Source organism: Lygodium microphyllum, chromosome 27 (assembly GCF_053477565.2).
Source record: "Lygodium microphyllum isolate KBCC chromosome 27, Lygodium_microphyllum_v1.1.10, whole genome shotgun sequence".
NCBI classification, from domain to species: Eukaryota; Viridiplantae; Streptophyta; class Polypodiopsida; order Schizaeales; family Lygodiaceae; genus Lygodium; species Lygodium microphyllum.
This window is the reverse complement of record NC_141161.1, coordinates 42,161,598-42,189,444: the sequence shown is the minus strand read 5'-3', so window position 1 is coordinate 42,189,444 and position 27,847 is coordinate 42,161,598.

Sequence of the window (27,847 nt, the reverse complement as noted above, 5' to 3'; positions counted from 1 at the left end):
CCTTACATTGACAGAATCATGAGCCCCGATTAAGTGATCCCATAATGTAGAGGCAACATTCTTGAATATATGCATGGGGTCCAACAGGTGATTGATCTTGAGTTTAGTCCAAGATGGGAGACAAAACAATATAGAGAATCTAAGACACAAATAATATATTATTTCTCATTCTCATAACGGAGTATACTTTAAAGACAAACAAAATAAGTAAACTAGTTACCGACTCATACCGAGTGGAGGATGATCACTGGCGTGTGTCCAAGTGTCCTTCCAATCTTGAATGGTCAGATATTGTGGAGTTCTTCCATTAGTGGGGGGTGCATATTTGGGGTGGTCAATAGGAAGAAAACGATGATGATTGTCATAGATAACCTTCTTCAAGCGTGTCAATCTAGAAGAAACTAGAGAGGGACCACAAATTGGACATGCATGATATCTTGATGTAGTTAAACCTGTAGAAACAAGTGGGTTAATGATGACATATATTTGATTAAGGGTAAGAATGAATAAAATAGAGTACACAACTACCTAAATACTCTCTATAGCTTGAAAAGTCATGCATGGTCGACAACAACATACCCTTTAAAGTGAAATCTCTAGAGGACAATGATGCACTCACATCTTGCACCTCAATATCTCTCCATAGCATTTCTAGCTCCTCGATCAAAGGCTCTAAGTAAACATCCATGTTTTTTACTTTGTGTTTTCCACAAATCAAAGGGGACAACATTACGTGTCTTTTTTTTATTACCATGGACGGATGGATATTATAGTTCACCAATACCACTGGCCATGCACTATATGAGGTGCTTTTGATGCCAAATGGATTTATTCCATCTAATCCTAGGCCAAATCTTAAATTTCTGGTCTCTTCTTTGAAAGTAGGCCACAAATTGTCTATGTGTTGCCAAGCTAGTGTGTCTGAAGGAATTCTCCACTTTCTATCACTTGAATGGTGACTAGCATACCATGACATGAGTCTCGCAATAGATTCACACTTAGAAATATGTTGAATACGTGGAATAATAGGAAAATGTCGTAAAACCTTACAAGGCACATCCATTTATTTCATCTCCTGGTTGTATCTTGGTTCACCACAAATAGGACACTGTCGCGCAGATGTATGTTCCCCACGAAACAAGATACAATCATTGACACATGTACGTATTTTAACGTAATCGAGACCTCTAAGAGATGTCAAGAAACGCCTTTCTTGCTCTCTTCTAGTTTGTAATTTATTTCCATTTGGAAGCATTTGTGACAATAACTTGCATATATTGTGCAAACAGAGTTAACAAACCGCGAATATTGTCTAGAAGCATTTATAAATTAATATCAAACGATACATACTTCAATAATGTATTCAAGCTAGCATTACTCCATCCATAAATGGTTTTTAAGTTCAATATCTCGAGAGATGCACGTAGAATGGAGTATGTGCAACCTTCGTATAATGGAGTTTTCGATGCTATGTGTAGTGGGTCATCTATCTCTCTAGTGGTGCCCTCCCCCCGAACCTCATGGAAAAATAAATCGTGCACCATGTTGTCCAAAATCTCTTCCTCCAAAACTTGATGGGGCATTTGAAGAGGGCTGCTATTGTTGTCATTAGTCTCTACTCTTCTTGAGGAGTCTGCCTCCTCACGTCGACTCTTCGCAGCCTCTTGATGCCCTAGAGGGACCATTTCAGGATGTGGTACTGCATCCTGCTCAATAAGAAAAAGGAGCTTTTGTTTAATGGTGAAGACGCAACATACACTACAAGGAAACAAAGCAATAGCGACGCCCGTTAGCGACACATCATAGCGGCATTGCTGTTTGTGTCGCAAATAGCAACGCCCCACAGAGAAAAAAAGCGGGCCGAAACCCGAGCGCGTTTCATTTTGCGCATTCATGAAAATTTTCAAGAGGGAGAGCGAGAGAGAGAGAGAGTGACCGTTTTGCATAGAGGGTGAGAGAGGGAGAGGAAGAAGGCTTATCACTGCCGCCGCCGCCGTCGTCATTTCATGAAGGAGAGAAGGAGCCACCGTTGCAAAGAGTAGCCGCCAAACCCTCCTGCAAATCTTTACGGTGAGTCCATTCTTTCTCTCTTTTACTTTTTTAGGGTTTAATTTGTGTATATTGAGAGAGGGAGAGGAAATGAGAGAGAAAGAGAGGGAGAGGGAGAGAGAGGGAGATGGAGAGGGAGAGGGAGTAAAGGGAGAGGGAGAGGGAGAGGGAGAGGGAGGGAGAGAAAGAGAAAGAGAGGGGGGGAGAAAGGGAAAGAGAGGGAGAGGGAGGGGGAGGAAATGAGAGAGGGAGAGGGAGAGGGAGAGGGAGAGGGAGAGGGAGAGGGAGAGGGAGGGAGAGAAAGAGAAAGAGAGGGGGAGAGAAAGGGAAAGAGAGGGAGAGGGAGGGGGAGAAAATTAGACAGGGAGAGGGAGGGAGAGAAAGAGAAAGAGAGGGAGGGGGAGGGGGAGGAAATGAGAGAGGGAGAGGGAGGGAGAGTGCATTCTCTCTCTCTTTTACTTTTTTTAAATATAATTTGTGTATATTGAGAGAGGGAGAGGAAATGAGAGAGAAAGAGAGGGAGAGGGAGAGGGAGAGGGAGAGGGAGAGGGAGAGGGAGAGGGAGGAAATGGGAGAGGGAGGGGGAGGGAGGGAGAGAGAGAAAGAGAGGGAGAGGGAGAGAGAGAGGGAGGAAATGGAAGAGGGAGGGGGATGGAATGAGAGAACGAGAGGGAGAGAGTGTGTATTGTCTCTATTTTGTATTTTTTTAATATAATTTGTGTATATTGAGAGAGGGAGAGGAAATGTGAGAGAAGGAGAAAGACAGGGAGAGGGAGAGGGAGAGGGAGGAAATGAGACAGGGAGAAGGAGGGAGAGAGAGAGAGAGAAAGAGAGGGAAAGAGAGGGAGAGGCAGGAAATGGGAGAGGTAGGGGGAGGAAATGAGAGAGGGAGAGGGAGAGGGAGGGAGGCGGAGGGAGAGAGAGAGAAATAGAGGGAGAGGGAGAAGCGGAGGAAATGGGAAAGGGAGAGGGAGGGAGAGGAAATCTGAGAGGGAGAGAGGGAGTAAATGAGAGAGGGAGAGGGAGGGAGAGAGAGAGAGAAAGAGAGGGAGAGGGGGAGGGGGAGGGGGAGGAAATGGGAAAGGAAGAGGGAGGGAGAGGGAGAGGGAGAGGGAGGGAGAGAGAGAGAAGGAGTGGGGGAGGGAGAGAGAGAGGGAGGGAGAGGAAATGAGAGAGGGAGAGGGAGAGAGAGAGGGAGGGAGACATTAAACATAATAGGAAAATGAGAGAGGGAGAGGGAGAGGGAGAGGGGGGGCGAAGAAAACATAATTGGGAAATGAGAGAGGGAGAGGGAGAGGAAGGAAGAAGAAATGAGAGAAGGAGAGGAAGAGAGCAAAAGGAAATGAAAGAGGGAGAGGAGAGAGAAAAAAATGAGAGAATGAGAGGAGAGAGAAAAAGAGAGAAGATGTTAAACATAATAGGAAAAGAGAGAAAGAGAGGGTGTGGGTGAGGGTGAGGGTGAGGGCGAGGGAGGGAGAGGAAATGAGAGAGGGAGAGGGAGAGAGAAAAAGAAATGAGAGAGGAGAGAGAAAAAGAGAGAAAAATCAGTAAACTATGGTTCCATTTGGGTTGACCAATGGACCACAAAGTATGCAGAATCTGCATAAGCAATGGATCAAAGGTATAAAAATTAAGTTGACTACTGGCTCCTGTCACCCTGACCATTCATTCTGGAGAAAAAATGATAATGATATCCCTTGTCAATAGAAGCCAGAGCCATTAGAGCCACAGCTTATAGAAGGTCCATGCTATGTGACATTCCTAGACGCATCCTTTGAAGATGAATCTCTAAGTCTAGAAGAAATCACCACTCACACTGAAGCAAATAAAGCTTTGATACCCTTCTAGCAATCCCAAAACACAAATGAGTCATGTGTTTAGAAGGACAGTGGTTCTAGTGGAACATCAGGTGATGACACTACTCCTTTGAAGGAGTCAGATCTCTATCTAGAAGCAATCCATGGGACATTTATCCGCGAAGTGGAAGGTGAAAGGAAAGTGATGTTCCTGGATACTGATGGTACTAAACGTCACCTAAAAGTGGATCTCCATCTTCCAGAACAAGAACTAGTGGTTTTTCGAGACCTACTAAAGGAGAACTTAGACATGTTTGCTTGGTTTAACAAAGGCCTAAAAGGGGTTGACCCTACAGTTTGTCAACACCACATCGATCTAAAGCTTGATGCCAAACCTGTGAGGCAGAGACAAAGGCGTATGAATCCTAATTATTCAACTCTAGTAAAGGCTAAATTATTGAAGCTTCTTGAAGCCCAGTTCATTTTTCCCATGGCTAACAGTGAATGGGTTTCGTCCATTGTGGTTGTACCCAAGAAGAACGGGAAACTTGGAATATGCGTGGACTTTCGAAAGCTAAACTCAAAGATGAATAAGGATCACTTTCCCATCCCTTTCATAGACCAAGTGTTGGACATAGTGGCAAGCCATGAGCTCTATTCCCTCTTGGACGCATTCAGCAAATATAACCAAGTCCAAATCGCAGAAGAGGACAAATCCAAAACAACCTTTACAACATTGTCTCTCCACAAGGGATAGCCACATACCGGTGAAGATTGAGAAGATTGCCGCCTTGACAGCACCAACAAACCTCAAGCAATTGAGAGGATTTCTTTGCCATGTGAGCTACTACAGAAGATTTATTCCACATTTTGCAACTAAGGCAGCCCCTCTGCACAAGCTCCTAAGGAAAGATGCAGATTTCCTTTGGATTGATGATTGCAAAAAAACCTTTAATCCTCTAAAACACTGCCTCGTCAAAGCACCCATCCTACAGCCTCCTGATTGGACAAAGGAGTTCCATGTGCACACGTCTTTTTAGAAGCGCAGTTACATGCCTTTATAGATGCAGAATATGAATATATCTACTTTTTTATAAATATGATTATATATTTACGGAGCACGTCAATAGGCGCGTCTATATTTGTGTATGTTTTTGCGTCTATATACGCATGTAGTTTTCAGATCTATTGTTGATGACTTATATAGAATCACAAAAGAACACACCTAACCATGATAAATAAACAACAAAGGAATCATATTTATACCACTTTGATATTGGTTTCCTATGTGGTTCCTTTCTTTATTTGATAATTTTTTGCATTTTTCATACTACATGGAAACATGACCAGCCATTGGAACACCATTGATATGCTCAAAAACACACTGATGTTGTCCCTCTAGACTTTCTTATGCTCTAACAGGTATCTCTTATAAGGCTCTTTACACATTTTGTATTTGTCTTCAACCCATTCTCTCCCACTTGAATATAAACTCGTGCCTATAGACAAATGACATAGAAAGAATAAATCTAAGAGGAGAGAGAGACATTGAAAATTCAACCAAAGAAATATTTCATAATAATACAAGAAATTGTTATCAATATATAGAGCATAGAGAATAGGCCTGACTTATCTATTCATTTGCTCAAAATAATGAAGAGTAGGGAGAAGAAGATCCAAGATAAAGGTGTAACCATGTTGTGTAGTTTTTCATGCTTTTGTTATCACGACTTTATGTTTTAATTACATTTTAATGCTTCTATTGATTCATATTGTGCACGTCCCTTCAATTCTTGGCTGATTTGGGTTAGTTTGGTGTCTCCCAACCCTTGTCCTCTTAGATTAAGGTTATTTTGACATAAAATTATCGTCCAAATGCACAACTTTTATGTGAACTTGATGGGTGGACACTCGACCCCTTCGAAACTACATTGGCTTTATGCTACATCCTCAGGGAGTCCACCTATAAGAAATCATCTATATAACATGTGTTCAAAGGATATTAAGAAATACCCTTTCTTTAGATGCTATAAGGCAATAAAAAGACTCCTTTTACTTTACTAAACTTACGATTTTTAAAAATTTTGTGATTCAAAAAACCATTTTATAAATATAATCATGAAAGTTCTACTAAATATAATACCCTTTCTTTTGAACTCATGTGGTGTCTTACATATTCTATAAGGTGGACTCCCCAAGGCTACATCCTACTTCTTGGCTTTTAATTACACCATGAGTTGTGCTTATTTTCCTTGTAAAATGGGTCAACCTTGGGTCTCACTTCATCTTTAGTCATAAATATTTGAAACACACTTCAAAATTCCCAATAAATGTTTCAAATTTTCTCTTTCTTCTTAAAAGCTACTCCATTGGCAACAATGAGAGAGGGTGACCTAGTCAAATCCTCAAACTCAACTTGTCAAGACAAACATTGCAAGAAATATATACCACCACTACAAATGCAAAATATAAATCACTCAACCCCATACACTTGGAGCATAGCTTGGGTGAGACAAGAGTAAGAGTCATCCAAGGGGATAACACTCTCTAACTCTTCTTTCCATCCTTTGAACCTAAGTTAAGTTAGAGGACATCGTAGACCCTCAGGATAAGTATCTAAGAGTCATCCTAGACTATTAAGATAGGTACCTAAAACTCATCTTGCCCCCACATAAGATGTGCTAATGCTAGGAAAATTTCTAGCCTATCTCCTTTCCATATAGGACCCCTCGCACAAAAATATAAGACACCAAAGACATCTTATTTTACCATTGAGATTTTTATTTTTTGTATCATTAATTATTTAAATTTCTATTTGGCGGGGATGGCTTATTGGCCATTTTATTTTCTACCATGCCCTATGAAGACCAAAGTATGTAGCTATGTGCCAATCTCTCACCCAATAACCCAGCATGACCTTGTAATGATAGATATAGATTTTTCTTTTTATTGAACCCCCATAGCTAGGTCTCATCCCAACGATGAGAGGGCCTTGCTCTCAAGCCTAGGTATCTACCAAGCCCTCATAAGGAAATAGGGATATCCTAGATTTGTATTTCCTTCATATGGGAATTCTAATTTGTCCTCTAGGTAATTTTCTCAAAACCAGCACCTCACAACATGATGTAACTTAATCATGATAATGAATTGGTTAGGAACTCAAAGCTAGACTAGCTATCTTGCATGAGAAAGACTAATATGTATTGACTCTCAAGGCCACCTAGGATGGCACTCCCGATTGACCTAGAGACACCCTTAGAAAATAGAAAGTAACAAATCATTTCTCCTAGGAGGACGACTTAGCCCAACTAAAATCTTTTCATCATATGCATGGGTCACAATATATAACATCCTTGTCCCTAACATTGAAATATAATACTAAACAAAATAAGGTCAAAGTGATAGAGATACTTGATATCTAAAAAACTATGTCCGAACTCTTAAACACCTCCTCATATAAGAAACAAAAATCCTAATGAAACATATCAAAACAACATAGACTCAATGATAAAGTGTTGAGAAAGACTCCTTTAGTCCCTAAGAACACTTGTAATTCCAAACACCAGATCAAAGGATGGGTCTTACATCCCTATTCTAAATGTGACATGTTGGGGACCAAACCCCTTGTATAAATAGTAAGGAGCCTATGATGGGTGCAACATTCAATTATCCTATGCATCCAAAATAAGTTCACAATAGTTGCCACCTTACTCATTGTCCTTTGTAGCAACTATTGGCAACCAAAACTTAAAATTTTAGACAATAACCTCTAGAGTAATTAATATCTTAGATCATCAAATACTTGTAAAATATCCTTGAGAGCATAGTTGAAGAAATCATTCTCTATGTAAGCAAAGTTGGCCCAAGAATCTATAAAAAAATTCCACTATGAGGGAATTAACTAGTAAGTTACTAACTCAAATGTTTTGAACTTATCTACTTGTTTCATAATAGTATGTATATAGAATGGGATCACTTACACTATAGATGGCATTGTTGTAAATATCAATGCTCTAGATATGGAATTAGCAGGCCCCTTCATCAATCTTCACATCCTTTATAAGTTTTGGATATATCATTGGATACTTGTAAGGAACCAATATTTCTCCAGGGGTATACTTATAAGAAATCATATATATAATGTGTGTTCAAGGGATATTAAGAAATACCCTTTCTTTACATGCTATAATTCCATAAAACCACCCCTTTTAATTTACTAAACTTATGGATTTTTTTTCAAATTGTAATTTAAAAATCCCTTCTATAAATATAATCATGCAAATTTTATTAGATAGAATATCGTTTCTTTTCAACTTGCATGGTATCTTACATGTTCTGTAAAGTGTATCCCTTGGGTAAGATTTACATCAGTCCCCTTAATATAGTAGAGCTTGAGCTTATTAATATTGATTTTACTCTTAAACTCTACCCCTTATATATCTATTAAAAGGGATATACACAATTTTCCCCTTTGTATACTATTTTGTCTAGCATGACCTACTTGGGTTCTTATTTTCAACATAAAAGTTCACTGGCACATTATAGTATGATACTAACTCTCCTTTCTCAATTCATGGCATGTAAATCTTGTTTCATTCATTTATTTCCTACTTTCTGATGCAATAATTCTTACAATCTAAGCTCGTGTAGGGCACTTCATTTTCTCTTTCATACATTCATTCCTTTGGCTGCCTCATAAGAGTCTTAATATCCTCTTTTGGTTTCATTTTGCACTTGTTTCTAGAATGAGGTTCCTCTAGCGCTAATCATTATGTATAAGAGCATCTACCTAAGTTTTTGCATTAGTATCTTTCTTGTCAATGGCAATATTCTTAGGGTTAGTCTTGCTTGTGCTAGGATTAGACTTATGTTCCTCCTCCATATAGGGTTAGCTTTACTCTAACTAGAGTCAAGTTAAAGTATTCTTTCACTTTTTGACACACTAATGACAACTTACAAAGCGTCTCAATTAAACTCATATCACTCGGTATCTCCATAAGGATGGATTTTCCCCTTTGCAAAATCTAGTTAGGGCCATCCACTCAACAATTTCCATGATTATTACAATGACTTACTAGCCAAGTTGTTCACCCCCTTCCTAAAATTGAACATATATTACTCTAGTAGGTATTTTCGATATATCCTAACTTCCCATATATATATCTAAGGCAGTTGACCATATACAGACCCTTTATGTCACCTGCATTTAAGGTCTATTTTAAAATGCTCTTATCTCTAAATTTTCTCAAACTAAAACATACCCCTTTTCTATTCAATCAACAAACCACCCCTTTTATGGGACCCTTCTGTATGTAAAAAATGTGTAAAACTAGTATTTTAAAAATATCTTCTTTTGAACGAACATTATATGCTTATATATTTATGAGTGGCTCCCTTTCCCACCCACCCCCCCTACCCCCTCCCATGAGATATATATGACATTTCACATGATAGTTGTGTAGCAGGTGTTACCCTCCACACAACTCATAAAACTAAGTCTTAAGGGGCCTCCCTCCCCAAGCTTTCTAGCTCCCATCAAGTTTTGATAATGCTTTAGTTCACATATATTTTAATTTGAAGATATTTTTCTATGATCATGTTAGTGTTGTGTGTATGATATCCTTGACTTCTTCCTAAGGCTTGATGCTAAAGACTTATACTTAGCTACCTTAGTAGCTACCCCCACATTGGGTTTCACAATTTGGAAAGGGGTAGTGGTATGTACATCTCACTAACTCCCTATAAACACTTATCTCTTACTTGTGGATGGCATTGATATTGACTAGATACATTAGTCATCTCAAGAGTATATAATTGTGAGCCCTTGCATTTGTCCATGGAGCTGTTAGGTAATAATTGTAGCCGATTTAACATCTCAACACTATATTTGGTATTTCTCCAAGGATTGAGAAGCTTTGGCCTCTTTCCAAATACGCCACTTGAATCATTGCCTCAACACCTCAACAATACTTATAATGAATTATAATATTTCAACACCTTATTGGTGGATATTACTCCAAGGATTGAGAAGGTTTGTCCTCTTTCTGCATAAGCCACCTAAACCATTGATTCAATATCTAAACAATTGAATATTTTATGAGTCCTTTTAGCACATGCGATCCCAATTCTATTAAATTCTCGCTTGTATCTGAGAGATGAAAGGGAAAAACCCACCTCCAACTTAATAGAAGAGGAGAGGATCATTGGTACAATGAAATACTAGTGGTAGAGTCAAATTATCACCAACATTGGATTTAAATAAGTTACTCAACACTCAAATTTCTTGTGAGAAAAGCTACCTCTAAAGGCTTAGGGCATTGATTCAAAGTATTGCTCGTATGTGAGAGATGAAAGGGAAAAACCAACCTCCAACTTGACAGAAGAGGAGAAAGGATCGCTATGAGAGTCAAGCATTAGTGATGGAGTGAAATTATCACCAACATCAAATTTAAATAAGTTAATCAACACTCAAATGTCTTGTGAGAAAAGCTACCTCTAAAAGCTTAGGGTATTGATTCAGAGTACACTTAAAAAAAATTGTCTTCCATAGCTTAGTACTCAAGAGAAACATAGTTTGAATGTTTTTAGATCATGATAACATTCTTCAAATTACTTTCAATTAGAGCAACGCCCTATTCATGCAATGAATTCTTATTAAATAAAATTTCCATAACAAAGCTAAAGAAGCCAATATGTGTATGAAAATCAAACCTTAAAAGAGGTGTAGACTTATTCATTTTCTCTTTACAAGCCTTTCAATGGAGAAAAAAACATGTAAGGAAGAACAATAATTCTAATATAGAAACCCTAAAAGTCATTTGTAGTAGTATAGCTTCAAAACTGAATTCTCCTTTCCATACCCATGTAGCTAAGAAAGACAATTCTTGTGACGAATTTCAATGTTGTAACTTCTTGAACTTCAAAATACCCACTAAGAAGACATCAAGCACACAAGGAACAAAAGACCAAAAAATAACGTAAACACAAGGCTTGCATATGACTTCCACTTTGAAAAATATATTATATTTCTTCAATTCTTGATGAAGCTTGCCTAGAAACTTGCCAAAGCGGGAATCATAAGCAAAAACTAAGTCACCTTCCTTGAACTCCTTCTGCTTGATGAAGCTGTCATGATAGACCTTTCTGCTAGCTTGTGTGGCTTCCATGCACTATAGGGCCATCCTTCGGATCTCATCAAGACACTCCAAGTGCAATAGACGACGTTGCAAGGACTCGGCATCTCCCAAGCATTCATTGATGGCCACACATAGAGAGGGTAGCTCGAGTTCAATAGGAAAGATGGCTTCTATTCCATACACCAACTGGAAGGGGGTTTGTCCTGTAGCTGCCTTATGGGAGATTCTTTACACCTAGTGGGCCTTTGTAAGTCGATCATCCCAATCACGTGGGTGTGCAGCAATTGTCTATGTCAGGATCAAGCAGAGGATGTGATTGGTGACTTTAACTTGGCTATTGTCTCTAGGGTAATAGGGGGTGGACTTGCGATGGCGGATCTTATATAGTTTTGTCAATTCTTCCATGATTTTATTAAGAAAGTGGGTACCTCTATCACTTGCAAGCTCTAGGGGACTGCCAAAATGGGTGATGATATTCTCGTCCAGGAACAAGGCCATGCTATTACCATCGTTCTGCTTCAGAGCTCTAGCTTCACACCACTTAGTGACATAATCCATACATACCAAGATGTATCTATTCTGCTTCCGTCTAGTGGGGGGATCGATTAGACCCACAAAGTCGATGCCCCACTTCTCGAATGGTTTCAAGGGAAGGATAGGTTCTAGTGGCATGGCACTGGTCTTGGTGGGTTTCCCCATCTATTAACAAGCATCACATTGCTTGTAGTAGTCATAGGCATCCTTATGGAGGGTCGACCACTAGTATCCTACTAATAGAGCCTTTCTGGCTATTGCTTCTCCTACAAAGTGGCCTCCACATGGCTCGTCATGGCAAGCCTTCAGAATAATCCCGATCTCGTCTCCTATAGTACATCTTCTGAGCACTTCATCTTTGCCTTTCTTGTACACTACGCCGCCTAACAGGGTGTAGGGGACTGATTCTAACAGAAGCTTCTTCCTGTCCCGACTAGAGATGCCAGGAGGATACTGTTGGGTTGCTAGTAGGTTGGCGATGTTTGCATACCAGGGGGTTACAATGTCGACTAGAAAGAATGACACATTTGGGAGGTCTGGATCATCTTGGTCCTCTTCTGCATTCTGTGGTCTACATGATAGATGATCCGCCCCCCAAAACATGGAAACGACCAGGTTTGGTGATTACCTCAAAGTCAAACTCCTGGAATAGAAGGAGCCATCTCATCATTCTTCCCTTCACATCGGACTTGTTCATCAGGAAGGATAGGGCCTCATGATTCACATAAAATTTGAAGTGAGTTGACAGCAGGTAGTGGCGAAAGTTCTCTAAGGTAGACACCATTGTCAAACACTCCAGCTCTGTCACTGTATAGTTAAGCTCTCTATCAGTGACTTTTTGGCTTGCATAGTAGATGGACTGATCCAACTTCGAGGAGCCTTTCTGGCACAAGACTGCGCCTAAGCCTTCAATTGATGCATTAGTGTGCACATGGAACTTCTTCGTCCAATTAGGAGGTTGTAGGATAGGTGCCTCAACTAGGCATTGTTTCAGAGTGTTGAAGGCGTGATCACAATCCTCTATCCAAATGAACTCTGCATCCTTCCTTAGAAGCTTATGCAAGGGGGATGCCTTCATTGAAAAATGGGCTATGAACCTTCTGTAGTAGCCCACATGGCCTAGAGATTCTCTCAACTGTTTGAGGTTAGTTGGTGTTGTCAAGACTGCAATCTTCTCAATCTTTGCAGGGTCTGTTGATATCCCTTGTGCAGGGACAATGTGGGCCAACATGACTCCAGAAGAGACTCCAAATATGCATTTGTCGAGGTTGAGGGAGATCCCATACTCCCGGCATCGATCACAACATTGCTCTAAATGTCCCCAATGTTTAAGGATCAAACTATAAACACAGAAATCATCCAAGTATACCTCAATGAAGTCGTGCAAATTATTTTGAAATGTGGCTATCATGACTTGTTGGAAGGTAACAGGAGCATTGCAGAGCCCAAATGACATCACTCTATAGGCATAGGTCTCCCACTCTGTTGTGAAGGTTATCTTGGGCTAATATTCTTCTCCTATCTACACTTGGTTATAACCATTGAATCCATCCAAGAGGGAGTAAAGCTCATGGCCTACCACAGTATCCAACAGTTGGTCAGTGAAAGGGATACGGAAATGATCCTTCTTCATCTTTGAATTCAACTTGCAAAAATCCACACATATTTGTGATTTTCCATTCTTCTTGGGTACGACCACAATGGGTATTTACCGCAGCACAGAGGATCGGAAAATGAAAAAAAAGAAAAGAAGGAAAAGGCGCCTTAACTGGCAACTAGACCCTAGGAAAAATTAAATGCACGGGCACGACCCTCAAGAAGTCTTAGAGTCGCCCAAGGAGAGTAAAAGAATAAAAACGCACCATTAAGTGCGAAAACACTTCCAAAACCTTGTAACAGAGAGCCATGCTCACTTCTGTGCAAATTGTATGGATTAGGGGGGGATAGGATAGATTAGAATGGTGGGAAATGAGAAATGGGCCTAGGCTAATGGCCGGCCATGTAAAAAAGGGGGATGACCGCCCATGAAAAGTAGGGCATGTATATAAAGTTGAAAAGTGAATGGGAAGCTCATTCTTATGTGTGGCCAAAGCTTCTTCTTCTTCTTCTCTTGGTTCTTGCCTTCTTGCTTGTGCTTGAGAGAGGGATTGAGAGGTGTGAGGGAGTGAGGAAGTGATTGTGTGAGAGTGAGGGATCTTGGAGAAGAAGCTCTCCATCTTCTCTCTTCATCTTCCCCTCCTCTCTTCTCTTCTCTTGTCTTGCGCGTGGCTATGGAGGATGAAGCTCATGGGAGAGGGATTGAGATTGCTTGAGCTTGCCTCAAGGATCTTGGAGCTACCGGTGTGCAAGAAAGAGGAGGGTACTCGATCGAGCATCAAGGTAAGCTCACTACACTTGTAAGGTAGGCATCGTACGTCGGCTATGTGAGAGGTAGCCATGGCCGCTCGGTTCGAAACACTTGAGCAATAAGTGGTCCGTAGGTGTCAGGGTAGAGCTTGAAGCTCCCCTCCATTTTGGTTCCATTGCCGGGACAGACGGAATCGAGCCTTGAGCGCTGCGCGCATCAAAACGAGCATAGAAGTAGGGTTTGCAGCCTGAATCCGTGCTCGAGATAACTAGGAGATTTAGGAGGGTTTAATCCATGAAACAAGTAAGTATTTGGGTTTGTTGGAAGCATTAGATTAGGACTACCATTCTGCATTTCTGTTTTGCATGTTGGCTGCACTAGATTAAGGTTAGATTAGGGTAAGAAAAGAGAAAACAGAGGTTTTGGCCATTGCTGGAAACAGGGAAACAGGGGACCAGATTCAAGTTTCTGGGTGAAATAGGGAAAGGGAACTGGCTGTAAGGTTTTGCAGTGCTGGAAAAGGATCTTAAGAGTCTTAGGAGGCTAGGACAAACCTCATTTCTTTGGTTAGCCTTGTGTGAGAGAGAGAGAGAGAGAGTTTCTGGTTCACAGGAAGAGGAAACGCTACCATGATTCTAGGTGCCATCGATTCGTGCTGCTCCAGATGAGTCTAATGCTTTTCAATAGTGCTCTAATCAGATATGGAAAGCCTGTAGTGATTGTGTGCAGCAGACATTAAGAGGGATCCAAGCACGTCGGAATCACGCCCGCCGCCGACACAGTCCGACCAACTCGCAGTGGTCCGATTACCAGAATCGGACTGTCCGACTGAGAGAGTCGGACCATCCATGTTCGATTCCCAAAATCAGACACCCCGATCGGCATGCCACGTGGCACTCGGACTGCCCATTAGAGTCGGACCATTGTAGTCGGACCATCGTAGTTTTCTTCCATTTAGACTCGGACCAGTCCATAATCGGACCACTTTGAAAATAGGACCACCCTCCTGGTCCGATTCCTAGAATCGGACCACCAGGGTCGGACGAGTCTCAGAATCGGACTAACCCCATCCGACTACTAGAGTTCGACCAGACCTGTCCGATTGCAAGAATCAGACCTTCCGACTCCTAGAGTCGGACCAACTCTGTCCGATTCCCAGAATCGAACCATCCTGCCAGAAGGAAAAGATAAGGACCTTTTGCTGGCCTTGCCACAGACCTGACCCCAGGACGCAACCCTGAACACCCGCAAGACCCAGTTCGACCATTAGAACCTCAGAGACCAATCGAAATTAGGGTAGAATAGAAAACGCAGCATAGACCCGCAAGAAGACCATAGAATAGCTGGGAACCGAGTTGAGAACTCAAATTAGGCAGGGAATGTGGATGGAAACAAGGTGGAGTTTGCATTAAACGCTTTCTGCATCGGCACTTCACTCTTGTGCCCCACTAAGTCTGCACAGCAAGAAAAGAGAAAATCTTGTTTTCACACCAAGCACCACGAAAGCACTAAGCACAATGTGTGAATAAGGATCGCAGCTGCTTTCGAATAACAAGGAACACACCAGGATATCTAATAACATTAAGGAACCCACTAGTAGGAGAAGACCCCAAGACTTAGACAGGTGCCTGACTGCCCTACTAGTAGTACCTGGAGAAGACACGAAGACACAGGAAGCAACAAGATAGAGGAGTGGAAGCTACTGGAGCTGATTGGATTCATTGACAAGCTCGTGGAGCTAGAAGCAGAAACAATGTTGGGATCAAGGGGTGAACAAGGGAAAGACCAATTAAACTTAGGAGAATTTCCAACCTCGGTCCACGAATTGGTCCACGACTACGATCTACTCACCAGGACCGTGATCCAAGGCAGACCTGTAGAGGAAGTGATAACTAACCTGGAAGAAGAGAGAAGAGCTATTAACAGAGCGCTGGAAGGCATAATTGCCTACAACCATGAGCAAAGGGCTAGAAGGCTGTAGCAAGACGTAGATATGTACGAGGCTAGACGCGTGCTAGACCTAGCTGGGGCGGCCAAGTCCAGACCGAACGTAGAGAGGGCAGAGGCTAGCATGACATTGAGTGAACTAGAGGCAAAGCGACTCATGGACAATACATATGTGGAACAGAGTGTTACTGCCCTAGCCACCGCGCTACTGTCAGGATTGGGAGTCACGCAAGGGGCTAAAGGGCAGGCTAGAATCCCCATAGTAGCAAAACAACTAGCTCGATAGGAACCTAGCAATGACCCGTAGAGCTTCATGGAGCAGTTAGAGCAAGTATGTGAGGCGAACGGTCTTATTGACCCTGCGCAACGAGCTCAAGCCTTCGGCCTATGCTTGGGTGACAAGGGGAGGACCTAGTATTCTAGTCTGGATGATGCAGAACGTACAAACTTTGCTCACCTTAAGGGCCTCTTCATCAAGAGGTTTTTGAAGGCAAGGTATTCAAATAAAATCATTGTTAGGTTGATGAATATCAGTCAAAGGGAGAAGGAGGGCGTTAGGGATTACGTCACTCAGCTGCGCAACCTCTACAAGAGAATCCCTGCCAATGAGCGGCCTACCGAGAGGGCAATGTCTACAATGTTCATGAATGGGATTCAGAGTGAGGAGCTCTACAAGGCTTTGGCCAGTAACTCCACCTTACAACGAGACGTGCTAGCTCGAGTCTTCGAGGAGGCAATACGCGTAGATGATCAACTCAGGGAACGTAGCATGAGGACTACCAACCCAGATAGTGCGAGCCAGAGGGACCCTGAGAGATCAACCACTTTGGGGGAAAAAGAAACTGCTAGCGTGCAGGATAAGGGAAAGAGTGTAGACCACGACCAAGGGATGGCAGAGATGAGAATGGAGATTGCACGGTTGCAAGAGCTCGTGAGAAAGCCTGTGAGATTGCATGTACAATATGTGTACTGTGGCGGCAATCACCTCCCAGTTGAGTGCCAAGATCCTAGATCTCCGTCGTGCTCATATTGTGGTAGATTTGGGCATGATGCAATGCATTGCAGAATGCTGAGGAGATTCCCATACACGCAGCAGCACAACCCTCCATACTTAGGTAATAGGCCACCTAATTTCTTTGGCAGGGCAGCCCAATTAGCTCTTTCAGCACTGACTGACTCAAGACCTGCCACACCTAGGCTAGAGATGAACCCAATCGGTATACCCAGGCCACAAGGGCCTTTTGTGACTCACCCATCTAGCGATGCTCCTGTTCACTTTGTGGAGGAGCCTAATGAGGAAGAGACATATGTCAATCTGTACATATCCTATGACAAGGAGGGCAACCCAGTCGTGATGGACTATCAGCCAGTGCCGGTGATGGCTTTAGGAAGAGGAAGAGGTAGAGGATTTGGAGGGCCCAGCCAAGATCCAGTCACATGCTAGACTTGGGGCCACCCAGGCCACATTTCATCACGCTGCCCAGAGCAAGAACAAGCTTACAAGGACAAATCGGATCTCCGATGTGCAGAGTGTGGAATCACACATCTGTTTCCTAACTGTCCTAGGGGAAAGCCATCAACCAGCTCTGCCAACATGCCATCCTTGCCTTTGGGGCTCTTTGGAGTGGAAACTTTTGGTAGTGAGGATACGCCCATCCCACTACATGCTATGATGCGAGCTCAAACGAAACAAGCAGGCATCTCCTTGCGAGGGTCAAGTAACCTTGATGCAACCTCAATGGGGAAGAAAAGCCGAAGGAGACGGAAAAACAGAACCGATGCAAAGATAACCCTTAAAACCGAGGAAACGACTATGCTAGTAACGGGAAAGAAGGTCACAGACACATAGGCAGAGACCTCAGCTCCTAAGACAACTGAGCTAGGGAGTGCCAAGGTAGGGGAATATCCCTACCCCAAACAGCAACTCGAGGCTATAGCCAAGGTCAAGGAGTGGGTCAAGGATGCCCAAAAGCACCTCGAGGATGCCAAACCTATATTGGAAGATCCTATGGACGACTTGTCCAGTGTGAGCACACCAGTATCACCCTCAAAACCACAGGCTGTGAGTATACCTGCACCACTGGGAGCGACTCAGCAGCAAGGCCAGGGGAAAACTTACCAGGGCAGACAGAACACATGGCCTAGAACTGCTAGCCTCAGAGGAAGACAAGGGTCCAATAACCTCCTCACAACCTTGTTGTCCACTCCAGTAACTCTAAGCTTGGAGGATCTGCTTAGGCAAAATCATTCCTTGTGGCAGGAGTTAAAAGACTTGATTGAGGGACGCACAGGACTTGCGGGTGCTGATCCGCAAGATCATGATGCAGTTACACGGATCCCAAGTCTAACTCTACACTCAAATCCTAAGTCTTTGCACATCAATACTTTTTGGGAAGGCACTGAAATGCACCAGTTTTGCTCATCCTAGCCTTAGGAGACATGACTCAAAAAGGGATTGTAGACACAGGCACCGGTGTTAGTCTGCTAAACCATGCAGTCCTAGAGGCATGGGGAAACCCTCCTCTAGAGACTACTAGATTTAATGTCATGCTAGCAAACGGAATGAGGGTAAGACCATTTGGGGTCTTAAAGAATTGGCCGGTAAAGATTGCCGGTGTGCAGTTTTCGGTAAACTTCATTGTCGTGAAGGGAATGGATTACGACATACTATTAGGCCAACCTTGGATGAGGAATGCACATGTCATAGAGGACTGGGGCAATGGGTTGATTTTCCTAGGGAATAGAACTAGTGCAGTGAGGGTAGAAATGGACACTTGAACGACGACACCTGTTCACCTAGCTACCATCTCGGCTATGCTAAAAGGCAATACTCAAACGACCAAACCCTATGGATCGCTTGCTAGATATATTCCTTGCCCTCAGGATGAGAGGGATTGGATGCACATTTTGGCAACCATTGACCTACCATTCTCGGATGAGGAAGAACCACATCAGCAGGCTGTTAAAGCCGCAACCATGCCAACTGAGGAGCCAGTTGTGCCACTTTGCATGATGGCAGGAAGCTCACTCAACGTGGGCAAACCGGCCTTGTCCCACATCCCCAACAACAAATTAGAGCTTCAGGAAATAGTAGAGTATCTGACAATAAATTGGACAGCAATTTGGATGCTAACCTAAAACCTCTATGTGACCTTTTAGCTAAACCAGAATAGAAATGGACCAAGGTCCACAACCTGAACTTGTTATATAACTAGGATTTAGTTACTAATGACAAGGAGATTAAAGAGGGAAGCTTAGGGGAGGATGAGCAGTCATAAGGACAAGACCCGGATGATGAGGAGTATGAGGACTGTTACTCTATGGGAGAAGAGAGTGAAGAAGAGATAGACACAATAGAGTATGACACGGAGGGAAAAGCGATAGAACAAATCAGGGCACACTCGAGGCCTAGGAAAGAAGGGATCAGTCAGAATGAAAAAGGAGTCATGTGAATGGAGTGTGACAGATCCTGGCTAGAACACATAGGAGCCGTGGATTACGAGCAAGCCGGAGTAGCACAACCATGGGTAATCCCAGTGCTCAAGATAGATGCACCTACGGAACTACGACCCCCTGGGGAAACACCTTCCTCAAGTGAGGGATGCAAGTTTAACTCAGAGTCGGAAGTTAGCTCTAAGAGTGATCCCAAGATACCGCAACCCTCTAAGGTCAAACTCACCAAGGGAGACTTGCCAGTCCACCTGAGGCGCAGGAGGCTAAAAGAGGAGGCCAGAAAGCAAGCAAGGGACTCAAAAGCAGAAAGGCAGAAGAAACCACAAGATCTACCCAAACGGTTTACAAAATTTAAAAAGGGTGACAGAGTGGTGATTCTGTTAGGTGCAAAAAGGCAAGGTCAGACCAGTGAACCGATCAAGGGACCCGCCAAAGTCAAAGAGGTTAACTTGGCTGGGGAGGGTGAAAAACCAAGACCGGTGTTCGTTGCAAATGACTTGGCGGAGGATGAAGAGACGAAACTCGTTGCGCTCTTGCAAGAGTACATTGACGTATTTGCCTGGACATTGGACAAACTTAAGGGAGTCAACCCTAGGGTCGTGACTCATAATATCCCAATGATCCCAGATGCAGTTCCAACGAAACAACGACCTTACCCCATGAATCCCAAGCACGCCCATGCAGTAAAAGAGGAGATTGATAAACTCATGAGGGCAGGTTTCATATATGAGATCGAGCACACGGACTAGGTATCACCTATTGTGACTGTCATGAAAAAAAATGGAAAAATTCGAGTGTGCGTGAACTACAAAAAAGTGAATGCCGCTACGAAGAGGGATAACTATCCTTTACCTTACATCGAGCACATGCTTGAGAGGGTAGCAAGAAAGGAAGCCTACAGTTTTTTGGATGGTTTCTCGGGCTACAATCAAGTGCAAGTGCACCCCGACGACAAGCACAAGACTGCCTTTGCCACGGAATGGGGCGTTTCGCCTACATTGTCATGCATTTTGGGCTAATGAACGCACCTGCAACTTTCCAATGCCTAAGGTGCACTATCTTTAAGGACATGCTTAGGCGCAAACTGGAAGTGTTCGTGCAAGACCTATGTTTACACTCTAGTTGGGCCGAACACTTGGAGAAATTGAGAGTTGTCTTTGAAAGGTGTAAGCTGTACCACCTCTCATTGAACCCCTTAAAGTGCCAGTTCTAGGTAAAACGCGGATGCATCTTAGGGCACGTAGTGTCAAAGAACGGCATTGCCACTGACTTTTCTAAAGTCTGAGTCATTGTGGATTTACCACCACCCGATAACTACTAGGGGGTTCAGTGCTTCTTAGGATACACTGGATATTATCGACGTTTTGTACTAAATTACACACTAATTGCTAGACCATTGTATAAGCTGTTGATAGTGTTCGAGTGGACCGAGGAATGCCAGCGCGCATATGAGGAGTTGAAAAAGGCTCTCACAACTGCACCAATCTTACGAGCCCCAGACTGGAACATAACGTTTCATGTGCACATAGACGCCTCTAAGTTCACTATTGGAGCCGTGCTATGCCAGCCTGGTGAACATAACTTGGATTACCCGGTGAGTTTTGCCAGCAGGCAGCTCATAGAGACTGAGATGAACTGTTCCACAACAGAAAGAGAGGGGTTGGCCATGGTATTTGCGGTAAAGAAATTTAGGCATTACCTTTTGGCCACTCCCTTTGTCTTCTTTGTTGACCATCAAGCCTTGTTGTATCTTGTGAACAAGCCTTGCGCTACGGGGCGCATAGCTAGATGGCTACTACTCTTATTGGAGTTTGACTTCTCTGTGGTTGTATGTAAAGGAAAGCAGCATTACATGGCTGACCACATGTCCCGCATACCCACAGGAGAAGCTGCTGGACAAGGCGTGCCTGACGATTTTCCGGATGCCCATCTCTTTAACCTATCTAGTGAGAGAGAATTATTTAAAGCTGATCTGATGCCGTATTGGGCCGATGACATAGTGCAAGTACTACAACATGGACTACCTGAGCGACCCATTGAGAAGGGCAGGCTGAAAAGACTTATCTTGAAAATTCAGTCATACCAACTCATAGAGCTGGTCAACTCTACAGGTTGGGACAAGACAGTTTATTGTGCAGGTGCGTGTGTGAGCACAAGATGCACAATGCATTGAACAAAGAACATGGAGGAATCGTTGGAGGACACTTTAGCGAGTACACGACAGCCCAAAAAGTGCTACAATCCCAGCTATGGTGGCCCACCCTCTTCCGCGATGCAGCTAAATTCGTAAAGCACTGCGATGAGTGCCAAAGGACCAAAGTCCTTGTGCAAAAAGACAAGATGGAGTTGACCCCTGTCATAGCCCGACAACCCTTTGAAAAATGGGGCATCGATTTTATTGGACCTATCAGTCATGCGGCACAATATTCCCAAGCTCACTACATCATAGTGGCAATCGACTATCTAACAAAGTGGGCAGAGGCATGAGCCACGAGGAAGAATGATGCTAAGACCACTGCAAAGTTCTTGTGGGAGCAGGTCATTTCGCGGTTTGGCTGCCCAATCGAACTTGTAAGCGACCAAGGCACTCACTTCATTAATGAAGTGATCGCCCACCTGCTCTCTACCTTTCTAATAATGCATCAGAAGTCCTCTTTCTATTACCCTCAGGCTAATGGCCAAGCCGAATCCACAAATAAAATCCTAGTCAATGTGCTTACAAAGGTCGTGTCCACTTCAAGAAGTGACTGGGACAACAAGCTAATGGCGGCCTTGTGGGCCTATCGCATAGCTTATAAAACGGCAGTAGGATAAACACCTTTTAGGCTGACGTATGGAACTGAAGCCATTCTGCCCTTAGAATTTTTAATCCCTAGCTTAAGACTAGCAATCCAGGAGTGTTGGGAGAGAAGAGAGGCTTGGACGGCCTGCTTAGTGGAGCTAGAATGCCTAACGAAGATCCGACTCCTCACCACTCACTCTCTGATTTGTGAGAAGGCTCGACGAAAGATGTGGTTTGACAAGCGTGTCAAACAGCGAGACTTTGAACAAGGGGACCTTGTTCTACTGTACACTGTAAAAGGACATAAACAGAAGATGAAGTTTCGAGGGCTAGGGCCTTTCAGGGTATACATGATTGGTAGGACAGGGAATGTTGAATTGGAGACGCTTGAAGGCAACGGAATAGGCTTTTTTAATGGCAGCCGCATGAAGAAGTACTATCCTCCTTCCCATCCATTACATGAGCCACCCATGCTAGAACCCCCAATGAATGTCTACATGGCTACTATAACTGACCTTAAAGATCCGGACGAAGAAGCAGTGGCATCGGCGTACTTGTGAATCATAGTCACAGTAGGACTGACGCATTCTTTTGAGGCCTTGATTGATGATGTTGCCGACTATAACATCTTGACGCATGACCATTGGACACGCATTGGTCAGCCAAAACTACAGCCCACTAACACCAAACTCACCCCGTTTGGGGATACTGCTTATTCACTCCTAGGGAAGTCCAAGGTGGTCGTTTCCATCCAGTCTGAAAGTTTACCAGCTTTCTTCCATGTGTTGCTTGACACTAAAGGAGTCGGTAATGTGTCACTATTGGGTCGCACTTTCAAGAAGCAAACAAACTGTAATGTGGATTACAACCTAAATCCCATACATCTTGCTATCGGCAATGTGCGTATAGTGACGACTTTCAGCAAGGGCTGTCTTGATTCCTCCACCATTATGAAGCCATCGGTAGAAACCCCTACCACCACGCTTCAGCCCGAGTCTAAACGGAACAAAACTATAGCCTCGTGCCAGGCTCTTGACCCCAGGCCCAAACCCACTAAGAGCGCTCACAAGGCCAAAGAGTCCAAGTTTCTATGGGTACCCAGGAAACCCCCACAAAGCCTCTTCTAGTGGTGGAATCCTCATGGCGCGATTATATTGCTCCTCCGTGATGAGTCCCTCCTCGTAGAAATGCTGCCAAGTGGACACCCGGTTATGACCTGGATGGTAGCCTACCTCTCTAGGAGTAGACATCCTACCAACAATATGGAACTACAAAACAATTTGAACATACAACTAAAACACATTAAATAATAAAGTGAAACAAATTACAAAATTTAATTTTAAAAAAGAAATCAAATAATACTTACAAACTCAATCTCCCATGATTCCCTGCCACCCGATCCGTAATGCGACGATCCCATGGTTGCCATCTGGATACGTCGCGCCTCTGCATGCTAGCGGCTTGTCATTTTCTCCGTTGCTCTCTTCTTGGCCTCTTTCCACTCCTTGCGGTGGCAATTGGGTGGTTGGCCATATCCAGGGTGCCCCTGCTCTTGTCTCCGCAATGACTCCTTGGCGTGCATCATAAGGTGAGACCTCTTGTTATGAAGTGCGTCTCTCACCTTTGACCGTCCCCAATCATCTGAGAATCGTGAATTCTCAGGATTAGGGTACCTTTTATGTACTACCCGCAGTACCTCTTGCCACAAACCATTTTTTTGGTGCTTGAAGGGAATCATGCAATCTTTGTATGTGCCATGCACGACACTCCTCAAGTAAGCTATCACTTCCCTCCCCTCAAAGTCATGCAAGATACCACCAACATCAATGATAGAGTAGTACACTTGTGGAGGCTCACCTCTCTCATTTTTCGGTGAGGGTGATCGAGAGCCACCACCCAGGAAACCCCCACAAAGCCCTCGACCTCCTCGTCCTCCTGCACCACTCTCCCTCCTCCCTCGACGTGCACTACCCTCTACCTCACTCGATACACGTGCCTCTGCAGATGTACGTGCTTCGGCCAATCCATGTACCTCAGCTGATCCCTGTGTAGGCAAAGATATGATAGGTGTCCCAAACATCACACTGAAAACCTCATCTGGAGTGGGAGGGCGACCAAGATAATTGGTCATCTCCCCCATGAATTGCTCCTTGTTGAATGGGGTGCTGGAGGATCCAGGATTCCACATCTACACAAGAAAAATCATATTACCCTGTGTAGATAATACATATTACATACAACGTCTATACCTGCGTCTCTGTGAGCATTTGCCAGTGCGTGTATCCTCGCATGTACATTGCAGAGCACATGCGCCTGCACACGCGCTCAAAGGCGCGCCCCCAGAGAAACGTTTTCCGCGTCTATATCTGCATCTACACTGAGATATAGACGCGCTATCAGACGCGCTTGGTCGGCTGATTTTAGCAGATGATCGTCATTATTGATTTACAAAATGCAATACATAATGAAATCACAAATCCTAAATACACAGACAAAGCAGAGAGAGGAAGATAGAAAGAAAGAGAGAGAGAGAGAGAGAGACTCACCTTGGGTGTTTGGTGTGGCGGGTGGTGGCACTTCTTCCTTCTCCTTCTTCCTCTCCTTGGTAAGTTACCCTCCCTTGATGCTTGCTTCCTTGCTTGCTACTTCTTCTTGTTCTCCTCTTTCTTATTCTCTCTTTCTTCCTCTCCTTGGCTTTTCTTTTTCCCTTCTTGTGTGTTTGAAATGAAAGAAGAGGTGAGTCATGAGGAGGTGAGGCATGAAGAGACTGCATGTCGGCTAAACTCAAGCTTCAGAACCGCAAAAAACGTAGGAAAGGAAAGGCGCAGTTTGAAAAGAAATGATTTAAGTATGATTTGAATTTTGACGTGTGTGTCTATTTTTGCATGTATAAGCACATCTATTTGCACGGATATATAGACGCAAAAGTCGCGTCTATTTACACGCACGTTTAGACGCGCCTATAGATGCTGTGATAGATGCGCCCGACTTTACGCGTCTAACATACGCGTCTATGCCTCGTTTATGTTGTAGTGGCAGTGAGTCCCTGGCCCGTGTCATGAGGTGGGATCTTTTGTTGTGAAGCATATCCGTCACTTTTGTGCATCCCCAATCATCCGAGAATTGCTGACCCTCAGGATTTAGGTACCTCCTATGGACTACCGTCAACACCTCCTGCCACAATCCGCTTTTCTGATTTTTGAAGGCAATGAAACAATCTTTATACGTCGCATGCACGACGCTCCTCATGTACGCCACTACATCCCTTCCTTCATCATCATGAAATATGCCACCACCATCTGTAACTCTATAGTATTGACGTACAACCTCCTCTACATGATCTACTAGTGAGGGTAATCGCTCGCCACTTCCTAGGCAACCCCCACACAAGCCTCGTCCTCCCCCTTGACTCTCCCTCCTCCCTCTCTGTCGACTACCCTCTGCCTCACTTGACACACGAGCTTCTGCAGATGCACGTGCTTTTGCAGATGCTTGTGTTTCAACCGATGCATGTGGAGCACGTGGAGTACCTGCATATGGAGTACCTGCATGTGGAGTACCTGCATGTGGAGTTTGGGAAGTAGTGCCAGGCAAAGACGTCAGAGACATCCCAGACATGACACTGAACACCTCGTCCGCTGTGGGAGAGCGGCCAAGGTGTCTGGTCATCTCTCCCATGAAGTCTTCCCTACTAGGAAAACCTCCAAAAAATGCATTAACCCCCTGCCATAGGAGGCCAATGTATCATTCATGCGATCCAAATCCAGGTCATTGCTAGATGAACCAGGATACGACATCTGCAAAAAAAACATAGAAAAAAGATAGATTTATTTGCATACAAAAAATCATATATTACCTACATTTTCAAAGAGCTTTCTTTAGACATTGAGCACAAAACTTAAGTGCTAATGCTTCTCATAAACAAGAAAACTGATAAACACAAACATGGGATTGGTCACATTCATCATTGTAAAAATATATTGTTTACTATCAGAACTGGGAGACCTGGCGCATGTATCCCCGCGTCTAAGTTGCAGGTTAGACGCGCCCTCAGATGCGCCAGGTGTCCCAGTTCTGTCCAACGCGTGGCCGCGCTTCAAAGTCAACCTTCTGTCCAACGCGTCTATCTTTGCATCTAAGATGCAGCACAAACGCGCTGTCAGACGCACATTCCAGGTCAATGCGCGTGTATAATCGCGTGTAAACTGCAGGTCAACCTTCTGTCCACCGCGTGTATCATCGCGTGTAGACTGCACAGCACACGCGCTCTAAGATGCGCCCTCAGATGCTATGAGAGGAAACATTTTTCGCTTCTCTATCTACGTCTACACTGAAATGTAGATGCGCTATCAGACACGCTCTAAGTCACGCCCTCAAATGCTATGAGAGGAAACATTTTTCGCGTCTATATTTGCGTCTACATTGAAATGTAGACGCGCTATCAGACACGCTCGATCGGCTATTTTAGCCCGACGACCGCCCATTGATGAGTTACAAAATGCAATACATAATGGAATCATAAATCCTAAATACACAGACAGAGCAGAGAGAGGAAGAGAGAAACAAAGAGAGAGAGAGAGAGAGAGAGAGAGAGAGAGAGACTCACCTTGGGTGTTTGGTGTGGCGGGTGATAGCGTTTCTTCCTTCTCCTTCTTCCTCTCCTTGGTAAGTTACCCTCCCTTGATGCTTGCTTGCTTGTTTGCTACTTCTTCTTGTTCTTCTCTCTCTTGTCCTCTCTTTCTTCCTCTCCTTGGCTTTCCTTTTTCCCTTCTTGTGTGTTTGAAATGAAAGAAGAGGTGAGTCATGAGGAGGTGAGGCATGAAGAGACTAGGTGAGGCATGAAGAGACTGCATGTCGGCTAAACTCAAGGTTCAAAACTGCAAAAAACACAGGGAAGGAAAGGTGCAGTTTGAAAAGAAATGATTTAAGTATGGTTTGAATTTTGATGTGTGCATCTATTTTTACATGTATACACGCGTCTATTGTTCAGATAGACACGAGGATAGATGCGAAGATAGACGCGGAAATAGATGTTAATATAGACGCGAGGATAGACACGAATATAGACGCACATTTAGGCTTTATCATAATTTTTTGTTTTTAAGATAAGTTTTAATAGTGAATTCTTATCATAAGTTTTAATGTATTTATGATGATTTTTGTGTATTTGAAATTAAGATCTTATGTAGACATATGAATGACAAATATTTTAATTTAATGTTGTCATGAATTATTAGGTTTAATCATGTCGTCGTCATCACCTAGTGCGATGCATCATCTACTCCGTTGTATGAAGGTTGTACGTACTCCGTTCTTCGTGCATCCCTCGAGATACTTAACTTGAAAACAATTTATGGATGGAGTAATGTCAGTTTGGATGCGTTATTGAAGTAGGCATCAATTCTGTTTTATTTTGAAATCCGAAAGAAATATATGTTGGTGGTTTTTTAACTCACTTTTAAAAATATATGTAGGTTATTATCACAAATTCTTCCAAAAGGAAACACATTGCCAACTAAGAGAGAGCAAGCAAGACATTACTTGACATCTCTGGGAGACCTCGATTATGTCAAGATCCATGCATGTGTCAATGATTGTGTCTTTTTTCGTGGGATTCATGAGTTCGTACGAGAGTGTCCTGTTTTTGGCGAATCAAGATACGAAATGGAGATGAAGTCAATGGATGTGCCTCGTAAGGTTTTGCGACATTTTCCGATTGTTCCACGTATAAAACTTATGTTCAAGTGTAAGTCTATTGGAAAGCTCATGTCATGGCATGCTAGTCATCATTCAAGTGATGGAA